This window comes from Phocoena sinus, chromosome 3, assembly GCF_008692025.1.
Source record: "Phocoena sinus isolate mPhoSin1 chromosome 3, mPhoSin1.pri, whole genome shotgun sequence".
NCBI classification, from domain to species: Eukaryota; Metazoa; Chordata; class Mammalia; order Artiodactyla; family Phocoenidae; genus Phocoena; species Phocoena sinus.
Window position 1 is genome coordinate 109,647,376 of NC_045765.1, and position 13,070 is coordinate 109,660,445.

The following is a 13,070-nucleotide window of genomic DNA, read 5'->3' on the forward strand; positions in this document are numbered from 1 at the left end:
TGCTATTCAGGGAGACACTGCTTTGAGAAAGATCCCTGGTGTTCTCCTTACTGGCTGCAAGTAATAATAAATTCTTCTCTCAATCTTTGGCTTGGTTGTGTCTTTTGGCTCAACACCCGTGAAGAGGCGAACCCAGTTTTTGGGTAACACAAGGACTTATACATTAAAGGTAGAGGGGATGAAGAACTTGGTCAGATATCAAGGGTGGGGAGTTTTGCTAAGACTAGGCTGTGCCACCTGGCAAGGACAGGCTGGATGTGGAAGACTAAGGTTGAGGTCTAGTCAAGAAGAGAGCTCAGAGGAGCCTAACATTTGGTCAAGGAGAGGGACTTGGTTAGAACACACATGCATGCTTGCGCACTCAGAGAGAATGCACCCAAAGTGTTCACACTGTTTTGTCTTCATAGCAGCACCTCCGCCCTGTGTTTCCCTCTCCACATTTTGGGAACTGTTCTGATGCCTGTAGCAGGAGCAGCTATTTTCTTTCCACATAATTGTCATAGCTACAGTTAATTGATTGAGGAATGGACTTCCCATTTAAGTTGGGCAATCAGCCTCTCTGGAAATTTGGACTTGAAACAAGGAGTTGGGAAACTTAAAAGATGGTTGCTAGTGACTAGTTAGAACACAGGGAGAAAGACAATTTGCAGGAAGATCTAGGATTAAAATGGATGTGTAGAGGAGTAGTTGTGAAAGAGAGAAGAGGTGGGGCAGAGAGAGAGAATGGACTTCTGGATTTCTTAGGGTGTTTTTAATGTTCCCCACTTGAATTCTGTTCTGGAACCCCAGCTTGAAATAGTAATGATAGCTCTTATTCACTGAGCACTTGATGTATGCCTGGTACAATTCTCACAATGATCCTGTGGAAGTTACTGTTCTAATTCTCATTTTACACGTGAAGGAAAAAGGCGAACTTTTCTTAAAATCCTTACTAAATGCAATTGTTTTTACAGAGGTTGCCAGATCTCACCTCTCCTCACCCATCTTTCCCATCTCCTTTTCTCTTTACCATTCTCCACCTCCCAAGGTTTCCTTTGTAGATCAGTTTTTCCTTTTAGCATATAGAGCTTTCTCTTGGTTTTTCTATTTGCATAAGGATTATATCAGTAAGGACTTGCATTTGAGTAGCAGAGTGAACCTCAGTGTCTTAAACACCTGGGATTTTGGTTCAGCATCTCAATGTCAGGCCAAAGGCTACTGTGAATTTCTGGCTTTTCTTTTGTGGACTCCAGGGACTGCTTTGCAGATCCATCCTATCTACATTACAGACAGAAAACCAAGGAAGGGTGCAGGGCTCCCTGAAGAGAAGCACACTGCACATGTTAGGGCAGGAAGTATAAAGGTCTGGAATATCTTGTTATTACCAGAAGACAAGAATAATTTTAAAGATGCTCTGATGACAAGCTAAGTTATGTCTAGCGATGACTATTATCTAGAAATAAGGTTTGTAATCATTATAGTATGTTATGCGTTTTTCTGCCTTTTAAGGTGAGAAAGTGAGTGAAGAGACTGATGAATTAGACTTATAATATTAATAAAAATTCAAAAGAAGATACAGGTAATTAAGTTTAAAGCCAATGTTTAAGTTATTATAGTTTATTAAGTTCATAAGGTTAAACTTTTTAGGTGTCATGTGTTTTAAATGTTTAGAGAGTTTTATCTGTACTAATGTGAATCATCTTTATTGGGTTTTTGAAGGGCTTGAGAAAATCAAATGTGTTAAAATTAGATTGTACTTTGAAATTTTTAAGACTTAATTTTTAAAACGTGATAAACATTTGGGTGTATGTATCACATTTATAAGCCAAGGAGACATTAATCAAAAACAAAATTGACTAATAATATTAACACAAAATTAATCAATTTGTAAATAAAATGACATGAGTTTAAAGGCTTAAAAATTATTTTAAAAATACATATAATTTATATAAAATGTAAGTTGAAACTCTTTCAATGCATAAAAGCTGTCTTCAGACATAAGAAAAATTTAGTTGATACTTTGGGTGTGTCAGTCAGTATAGGCTAAGATATGCTGTGGTAACAAGCAAGTCTAAAATTCTTAGTGGTTTACAATGACTAAAGTTCAGTTCTCGCTCACATTACATTTCAGTTGTAGACTGTCTGCAGCTCTGCTCCAAGTTCTCTTCACTCTGAGAGCCGGGCTGATACAGCAGCCCCTATTTGGGACATTGCTGATGAAGGTGGGTGAATTTGCCACTCCAAACTATGCTACTTTGGAAGAAGAATTCTTCTGAGCTGAACGCAATTGAGAAGATACAAGAAAACTTTTTTGCCCTCCCCCATTTGCCTAAGAGCAGAACATAAATTTAGAAAAGCATCCTTCCTCCCCTCTCTACCAGTAAGGACAAACATTAATACCTGGGGACAACTTTGGACCCTTATCAATGGAGAAGACATTGACTTAAATCTGCATAATAAAACTTACTCTAGTTTACCATGCTTTTCCTGGTCACCTCCTCATACTTGGCTTCTCCCATACTTTTCCCTTGTCTTTAGCTAAAGATGGTATATAAGCCTGAGTTCTAAACTACTTCTGAGAACTACTAATTTTTCCAGTATATCTCCCATGTATACATGTGGTATAGAATGAAGGGTAGCAAAACGTGCCACCACAGAATATGCCACTTTGGCATACTGATTGTTTTGAGCTATAGCAAGTAGGGAGAAGCTTTCTCTGAATGCCCCTTACCTGCCTACAGACAGACCCTCCAAAAAAAGCTCAGTAGTCGTAGATCCCTTCCCTGGGAATTTCATCAACCAGAGGAGACTAGAAGTTGACACCACACCCAGACAGACTTCAACATAAACTCCCATCTGTTCTTCTAAAGGTCCATTCATCTTTCCTAAAAATCATTACTCTCCCCTAAAAGGCCTACATCCTCTTTCTTCTTTCTCTATTAAGATGGTATTTAAGTGAATTCTAAGCCACTTCAGGGAGCCATTTTTCCCTTGGGTATCTCTCATGTATACATGAGGTATGCATGTTAATAAATGTCTTTGTCTTTTGTTAACTGTTTTATTACAGAGGTCTCAGCCAAGAACTTAGAAGAGTAAAGGGAAAGTTATTTTTCCTCCCCCACACTGGTCTCATGGAAGAAAGAGAGAACATGGCAGAATCACATGGTGACTCCCAAAGCTTCTTCCTAGAGGTGGTACACATCACTTCTGTTATCACTGCATTGATCAAAGCAAGTCCTGTGGCTACTCTTGAGGTCCACAGGGTGGGGATATATAATCTTCCCACAAGGAGGGGTGCCTCAAGTCATAGCCAAGGCTGATGCAATGAGGCAGGGAAGTATTACCCTCCCCCAGGGTGGGGCAGCTGATATTTTGAACAATAATACAACCTACTATAATGGGGAATAAGGAGATTTTTAAAAATTCTTATAATTTACTTTTTTCCCCTGTCATACATGATGTCAATGTGTCTTAAATTACAGAAGTGATTGCTTCTGGGTATTGGAATTAGGGTGATTTTAATTTTCTTCTTTGAAAATTTCTATAATGAATATATATAGTTATTTTGAAACCAAATTAAAAATTTTAAGTTTTAATTAAAATTTTCATAGCCAGATTAAAATTTATAAATTTTGTTTGGACAGAAAAGGCAGTGGATAACTTGTTTTTAATATAGGAAGGGTGATGTGTGTAAAACTGTTTTAATATCTCACAACACAGAAGGAAAAAATGTATGTTGGAGAGCTTGTGTTTTAGGTATCTCTCTATCCAACCTGTCAGCTCAGAAAGAGTGTGGCTATAAAATGGAATGTGTTTGTTAAATACATACCTCAGTAACTGATGAATGTTGGTTAGTTGGGTGGGGAGAGCATAGTCTCATGATGGCATAGAGGCATTTTGTATTATAAGATACATTCTTTTGTGGTTATCTGGCTGATGTCATGAAATTCTCATTTTTGCCACCAGGGAAGATGATATTTCTCTTTGGCAGGAAACTTACACTTAGTACAGCTTGGATCTCTTTGCATATTATCACAGCGAAGCTTTTGTGCTTAACTGACTCTTCATTTGCTTCTGATTTTTACAGTCAGTACTGATGAACTAGCTTTTTGTAATCCAAATTGGATTTCTGCCTAATTGGTTGTTTCTGTCCCAAATCTACTTGGTGGTTGAGATGAAATCAGATTTTCAGTTCTCCCCTCTACCCCACCACTTTGGTTTTTCAGTATATTTAAATGAATTTTCATAATTATAATCCTAAAGTGTTCTTCTCTTCCTTTTTTGTCTCTTGGAGACAAGAAAGCTCACAAGACCACATTGACAGGTGACTGACTCATTAGCTCCTCCTTGCTCAGATAGAATCTCTGAACTGAACAAACTTTAGATTAGGTTGCAGGAAGGCTCATGATCGAGCCTGTGATCCTGCCGAATAAATGGTGATAGAATCAATCTCTCTCAAACCTTCTTCCATTATTTCAAGTAATAACTTTATTTATATATCTTCCCCCCACCACCTCATCCACTACATGGCCTTTTCTTAATCCATGTGGTAACATATCTTGAATCAGTTTGCCTTCTGTCTTAGTTCACCTTAGAACCCCAAGGTTACTGCACAAGTTGCCCACCTGGCTCTCTCCATTTTCAGGTACACCCAATCCTTTACCAGCCGTGGTGACCTTTCAGGAATGTAAATCTAGTAATCTAGGTCACTCCTGTGTAAGGGGCCCATTGCCTTCGTCATATATTTATGGCATTGAAGTCCCTTTGAAACAGGAGGGAAGGAGGCAGGGCACAACTTTTGAAAGAATAACATAGCCTGAGGACATGACATAAACTGATTAGAACCAAATGGGTCCAAGATGGCAGACAAGTCGACTTTTTCCACTAGAACTTGAGCCTCAGTATATGCTCACATCAGCTAGCTAAATGACACACCCACAGGCGCCATGACAGTTCCAAGGCCGACCATAAGGATCAAAAAGTGAGCCCTGGCCCAATTCTTGGAAATCCCCGCCCCTTCCTGAAATAGCTGGAATACTCCTCCCACTCATTAGCCTGGGAAATAACCCACTTCTATAAAAACTGACATCTCCTTACCTTCGTGCTTTTCTCACATTCTGAGATGACCCACACTCTGTGGAGTATGTTTCTCTCTAAATAAATCTGCTTCTTACCTACCACTTTGTCTCTCACTGAATTCTTTCTGCGATGAGACATCAGGAACCTGAGCTTCATTAAGTCCTGAAACCCGGTGTGCAGTATCAGTTGGAAGACTGTGGGTTTTGGCCAGGTTCGAGTCCTGGCAGTGTGGCTTCAAGTCCCAATCTGAGGGTCATGGTTTCACCTTTAGACCTGGTCTCTGACCCCCTCTCTAGTCTACCTCCCCAGTGCTCTCACGCGAATACTCCTCGTGTCAACCTTACTATACTACTTTCAGTGTTCCTAAATGCCCTTCCTTGACAGTGAAACTTGCTTCTGCCTGGAACATTCATCCTTCTTTTATTTCTACCAACCTCCCTAATTTTCAAGATTTCCTTTCGGATATCATATTCTTTAAGAAAGCATTTCTTGAAACAGCTCCCTCCTCAGCCCCACCCGGATCAGATTTGGGTTATAATTTGAGCATAATACTCTTCACCGTATTTTAATTTTCCATTTATGTGGTGATATCCTCCTCTCCATGAGGGCAGAGATGATGGGTTTTTTCACCATTGTACACCTAGCGCCTAGCGTAATGCTGGGATGTGCACTTGCTGTCTGTTAAATGGATGGATGAATCTCTTCCCAACGAAAATCAGTGACTAGACCATGTCAGTTAGTGATACTGGGAGGCATAGAATCTAGCACCACATAACTACTCTCTCCCTGTGCCATCAGGAATGGAGTGAACCCCTACTGGGTTGTCTGCCCCTGTACGTTTTCTCTGGGAACTGTCCCCATCCCCCCTTCCCCTCAAACAGTTACAGTGATGGGCTCCTGATTGCCGTGGTCATAAACAAGACCGCCCACAGCCACTGACCACCTGGGTTCGGGGTTGCGGACTATTCTAGGATGAATTATTTTATTCTAGAATAGAGAATTATAATAGTTTGTGAACTGTTCTAAGATGGCCCTAGACCCAGTGGCCTGGTCTGTGTCCCTTACCCTGGAGCTTGCAATTAGGACCGAGACAGAGAAAAGAGAAGAGAAAAAAGAAGGGGAAGGTAGGGGAGGGGAGTTCTCTCTGCAGATAACTCCCCCTTGGCTGGACAAGAACCACTAAACACAGGCCCTGTTCATGGTCACGTTTTCTGCCCTGTGGGCCAGAAAAGCAGAGATTTCTGTTTGCAACAAGATAAGGTAGAGGAAACTTTCTGAGATAAGATGCAAGATAGAGAGCTCTGATGGCTTTTCCAGACTATGGTTCTAGGTCTTCCTGTGGCCCAGATGCTCTCTTGACCCTGAGTTTCCAGTAAACACTCCTGTAGCCTACTATGAAAATTTCCTTTTATTATTGGAATTAGTGTGAATAACGTAACACTACTAAAAACAATCAGTATGTCACTTTATGTCTCAAAGTTCTAAATCTGCTTGAAAAATACGTGCATAAATGAAGACTACCTAAAAGAGAACAAGCAAAGGCTCTCCAGATCTTGCTGTATCGCAGGGGAGTGAGCCACTGTCAACAGTGCTTGGCAGGCTCAAAAAGACAAAGGAGTGGGAACGCTTTATAGTGGAGAAAAGAGAAGACTTCAGTGATGCTCTTATTGGAAGCTGCTGCCATGAGGAAGCTGTTTGCAGGCTAACGGGCTAACTAGATGCAGGCATCCTGTGTGATTGGTGAAGGTGACTATTTAGCTTTCTCTGGTTAGTCCTAAATTGGAAATGGGGGCAAAAATTAGGGAAGCTATCAGTTATTAATCAAGTCCTGGCCATTTTGAGTCATTTGCTACAAGGGTTGTTTGGATTCCTGGTCTGGTTGCTGCATGTTGTGTGTCAGAGTTCCTTTGTTTGTTTGTTTTTTGGGGGTTTTTTTGGCCACACCACACGGTTTGTGGGATCTTAGTTCCCTGACCAGGGATCGAAGCCACGGCCCCTGCAGTGAGAATGCTGAGTCCTAACCACAGGACTGCCAGGGAATTCCCCAGAGTTCTATTTTTATATATAGTCTGGCCATTGTCCATTTGTATATTCAGTATCTCATGATGATACTTGTATGTATTGAACTCCTTTACTTCAAAAAAAAACTTCTTAAATTCATCTTGGTCAAGGGCGTAATATGTGCGGGAACACTTTCTGCGTTTGGAGGGTGTTTTAGGGTAAGAGACATGGAAATAAGATATATGCATCAGACCAGGAGGGTTCCAGGAGATGTGATCAGAATAAGCCACCTTCCCCGTTCATGACACCCAGAGCTGGTAGAGAACAGTGGTAAAGGCTGGATCCTCCACATTTATCAGGCTTGGAGATCTGCTGAGAGATTGAAGGTCAGCACAGTAGGCTTTGGAATCACTTTGCCCAACTTTGTTTTCTTTGACAGCAGTGCTACTTTTAAGATTTGGATTTGGGGGCTGGTGAAGTGGGAGTGGATCATCTGCTCATAAAGCTACAACTAATACCCAGACTGTGCCATGTTCACACCAGATTCCAAGTGCCGTAGGGCCATGGGACTCTCTAATATACAATGGAGACATGGAACTGAACAAATGTAAAGCCAAAAGGATGCCTGGATATCACCTAACCTACTTTCTACCACCACCCCACAGAATTCTTAAAAGCATAGGTGAGGAAACAGATTTAGAAAACGTATTGGTTTTCTGTGGCAGCTGTGACAGATTATCACAGATTTAGTGGTTTGAGACAACACAACTGAATTCACTCACAGGTCTGGAGGTCAGAAGTCTGGGTGGGCTTGGCTACGTTCTTTTCTCAGGGTATCACAAGGCCAGAAAGCAAGCGTTGGCTAGACGGGGCTCTTATCTGCACCCTCCAGGAAGAATCTGCTTCCAAGCTCTTTCAAGTTACTGGCAGAATCCAGTTCTTTGTGGCTGTAGGTCTGAGGTCTCTGTTTTCTTGCTGCCTGCCAGCTAGGGGCCACCCTCAGTTCCTTCTCAAATGGTGCTCTATCTCCAAAGCAGCAAGGGCATACGGAGCCTTCTCACACTCCAATCTCTCTGACTTCCGTATCTGTCCTTTAAAGGACTCATGTGACTGGATCAGGCCCACCCAGATAACCTCCTTATTTTGAGGTCAGTTGACTTGGAACTTTAATTATATCTGAAGAATTCCTTCACAGAAGTCTCTAGATTAGTGTTTAATTGAATGAATAACGGGGGTGGGGGGTGGGGGGAGTCGGGGGACAGGAATCTCAGAGAGGCCGTCTTTAGAATTTGCCTACTACGAAGAAATTCCGAGTGGAGATAAACTCTTGAACCAGTTCTGGGTAACGTGTAATTATTATTTGAAGGCCGAGAAAGAAGATGAACATCTTCTGACCACCTATACATTAGTTGTAAAAAATAGATTCCCGAAGTATAGGGACTTAGTTCTCATCTGCAAAAAAAAAAAGTCCAAGGCAGGTATTCTGGTTGGTGGGTAGCTTTCCTCTACCCAGTGATTCAGAGACCCAGGCTCCTTCCATATCGTATCTCCTTCCATATTGTATCTCCTTCCATATTGTAGCTCCTCACTTCCCTAGGGCCGTCACCTACATCCAGTTGGTGCAAGATGAAAGAACATGAGGGAGATGCATCTGTTCCTCAAGCCTTTGTCTAGTGGAAGTACACATCACTTAACAGTCATTCCCTTGGTGACAGCTAGTCACATGGCCATGTCTAGCTGTCAGGGTGCTTGGAGATATAGTCTAGCTGTATATTAATGAAGAAGAAATGGATTGGTGAACAGTAGCAGTCTCTGCTTCAACCTACTGTGTACTGGCACCTTACATAATTTTCATTTAATTAACACCAGAGCCCTGAGAGGTATATTGGTCTGCTTTACAGAACTGGGAGCTGAGAGCCAGAGAAATAATTTTCCCAGGGTCCCACAGCTGTTACGTGAAGCACCTCAGTTAGGATCTCAATCCTATTTGACTCCCAAACTCTTACTCTTTCCAGTCTGACATATAATAGTTCTTCGGTAGAACGTTTGGAGATCAAGCCCATGTTTAGGGATGTGTTGGTTGGATTATAATTTGATTATCATGGCTGGTTTTCTCCAAATGAATCAGAATTACCTAAGTGGTTTGTTTGAAATGTTTAGTTCCTAGCCCCGCTCCACTAAAGTTTTATTCAGCCAGTCTGGGGTCGGGGAGGGGGTAGGAATCTGCATTAACTAAGCACCCTGGGTTATTCAGATGTGTTGAAATGAACATGAGTAGGTGAATTCCCAGTTCTGGTCTGGAAAAGTGCTCCTTGCTAGGAATTGGGGTTCTGATCTGTTTATGAAATTCTGGGGCTTCTCCAGAGTAGCTTCCCCTGCCCCACTCCAAGGAATCATGTCACTGGGGAGGGATTTTTTTTTTAATGGTAACAACAGAGATGAGTGAGGCCAGTTGCATGCCTGCCAAATGGTCCTATTCTCTGCCTAAAGCCCACCCATCTTGACCCTGCAATGCTCAGGTTCGGGTGACTGTTGGACTCCTCTAACAGCCTCCTTCAGATGTGGAGAACATGAACCCAACTCCCTATCATCTGTAGAATCACATGTCATTGGTGATGTTGGTTGCCTGGGTTGCTTGTTCTGCCAGTTTCTCACCCTGTCTTTACTGAGGATGGACTGCTTGCAGACTTGTACTAGAAGGACCCATGAACGAAGCAAAGCAAGATGCTGCCCGGTCTTGCAAGCTTTTAGCCTGGTAAGGTAAACCTACCATTAATGAGAGGCAGTACCATTTACAGAGGGAGTTTACATATTAGCTTATTTAATTCTCACAAAAAACACTGAGGAGTTGGCATTGTTTCCAAAAACTGAAGCTCAAAGATGTTAAATAATTGAATCAAGGTGACTCAACTAGCTAGTGGTTGTGGATCTGGTATTTGAATCCAGGTCAGTTTGATTCTAAAACTCATGTTCTTAGTTTCTCTGAGCAGTGGGCTGAAAGAATATGTCCATATCCTAATCCCCCAGAACCTGTGAATGTGACCTTTGCAGAAGTAATGAAGGTACAGATCTTGAGTGAGGAGGTCATCCTGAACTATCCAGGTGGGTAACAAGTGTCCTTATAAGAGACACACAGAGGAGAAAACAGACACAGAAGAGGAGATGTGACGTCTAGACAGAGATTGGAGTGATACAGCTACAGCCAAGGAATGCTGATGGTCACCAGAAGCTGGAAGATGAAAGAAATGGATTGTCCCCGAGAGTATGGAGAGTGTGGAAAACACCTTGATTCCAGATTTCTGTCCTCCAGAACTGCAAGAAAATAAATTTCTGTGTTCTAAGCCACCAGTCTATGGCTGTTTTGTTTTTGTTTTTAACAGCAGTCACAGGAAACTAATACACCCTATTTGTTTTAAGCAAAATCCTCAGGGAGCATATAATTCAAGGATGAATTATGTTGTGTGCTGACAGATGGAAAATCAGAGACAGACATCACTGAAATTAGGGGTCAGTTAGCCCTATGTAATTATCTGTTAGTACCTGCCTGTCTCTTTCTCTGTGTTGGACTTACATCATCATCACCTTCATCATTTCTGATACTGTTGACTACTTAATATGTGCTAGGTACCAGACTAAGTGCTTTACTTGCATTACCTCATTTAAAACTCCCATCAATTCTATGAAGTAAGTACTAGTATTATCCTATTTTGCAGATGAGGAAACTGAGGCTCAGAAAGGTGATTTCCCACCTGTGGTTGTACAGTGAATAAGTGCCAGTGGGAGGCCTGGAACTCAGGTCTGTCTTGCTCCTGAGTCTTGGCTTAAGCAGTTCCCTACACCGTCTTCCCTTTTAGTAAATTCTTACATGCTTAGTCATTGTAGTTAAGGGCTCCACCGTTTTGGGTGACCAGAGCCAGAGGGGTGGACCGAGCAATGGGCTCCATGAGCCTGAGTCCTCTAGTGTATGGCATGCCCCTCCAGGCCACAGCAGGCGTGCCTCCGCAGATGTTTGTTAATGAGTGAACTGTAATAGGACGGGATGCCAGCTGATCTCTGGCTGCTACGGGGCCATTGGAGAAGTGTATGGCATCCTCTTGGAGGTGAGCCACCAGTTTCTGCATTCAGTTACGGAGCTGCTGCACACAGGGGTGGGGAGAAAGCAGGTGAGCGCTGCCTCTCACTGCCTGGAGGGAGGTAGAGCATGCAAATCCCAGTGAAGGAAATAGGGAATATGGACTGAAGTTTCCTCTGGGCTGGTGGTGATCTGGACTGACTGGGCCTGTCCCACCCTCTGTTCAGTTGAGGAGAGGGACACGAGGCTGGATTTTCATTTATATTCCTTTCTCAGAAGCTCTCAATGTTATGGACTTAAGACCCAGGTAAAATACCCTCAGTGCAAGAGGGAATGGAAAATTCCTGGGCCTGATTCTGACAGGAAAGCCTGGTTTTAGAATTTGAAAAGGTGATTGAATACAGTTTGCTTTTCTCCAAGTAGGGGAGAGATAAGACGGAGTGCTGTGCTGGAGGGGCCAAAGGTAAGGGGCCTGATTTTGCATTTTGCTGCAGCCAAGAAATGGCTTTCTGCTCTGCCCCTACACTCCTCCCCCATCTGCCCCCGCCTTCCCCAGCATGGGTTTCCATGAGGCCAGACTGTTGATTTCTTCTACATTTGTGTGGAATTGACATCTTCTATCCTTCCAATGTTGAATTAACTTTGTGAATAATCTGTTAAGCATCCCAATCAAAAAGACTTCCCTCCTTTCTAGAATTTTCCCCATTTGTCAGTGGAGGTAGGAATCCCACTGAAGGTTTGTTAAAGAGCCATAGAAGAGTTCTAGATGGCCCTGCTCGCAGACGGTAAGTGCACTTTATATTTTTTGTAATACTCTTACCTAGCCTTCAGGGATTCAAGTGGGATTGAAATTATATTTACCAAATTTCAGCATATTGATACCTTAAAAGAAGTAAATGCAAGACAGCAAAAATGTATAGACTTTTATGCGGTAAACATAAACTCAGGAAAGTTTCGTTTATTCAACAAAGTGTTGTTGCGTACCTATTGTTTGTCAAATTCTAGGAATATGGAAAAAAACAAGTCTGCCTTCAACTTGCTCAAGGTCTATTTGGGGAAACTATTATGCAGCTATTGAAAATCATTCTTTCTGGTGAGATTACTTAATGGTTTCTCCAAAGTGGAGAAAAGGTATTAAACGAATGACAGTAGAAAAAGGTAAGGAAGCTAGAAAGTAGCTGGATTTACTGCACGATATGCAATAGCCAATATTATTTTGAACTAAATTCCAAGAGTTCTCTGATCTCTGTATACCTAATGTATACAGGTCTATCTATGAAAATACTGTGGAATAAGCCCAGGAGGGATGGATAGTGTTCCAGCCCTTCTGTAAGTATAAACAATCAGAACACAGGCTTTAAATTGTCAAAGTGTGATGGGAAGCTTTTATCGAGTAATGATCAGTAGAAAGTTAAGCAACTGTCTTAGTGATTTATTCAATGCCACTTCTTGCCATCATTTTGAAATTGATAAACTGGGCATAGTTCAGAAAGTAAACCTGATGCCTTTATGGGGATTGGAGCCACATTCATGCTCTGGGTGGGATCAGCTCTGCAGGAGAACATTACATTTTTTCTTGAAGGCAAAATGCTTATAGGTTTTTTGCCTCTTTATTTTGTATTTACTTTTAAAGTTGCACTTGTTCACCTACCAGTGTTACAAAATCCTGTATTTGGGATGCTTTTTCTATAATAAAATGTTAATCATTTGAAAAAAGAAAACGCTTTCAAAGAATTTGGGGAGCCCAGTGCGTAACTGCATGCCGATGACATTTATGCACATAAAGAACTGGAAGGACATTTTTCAAAATGTTAAAATGGATTCTTTTAGAATTGTAGAATTGCAGGCTTATTCCTTCTATTTTCAATGTTTTCTAAATTTTCTCAAGTGAGTTGCTGCATGATTTTGATAATTAGAGGGAAAAAGATGTCATTAAAAA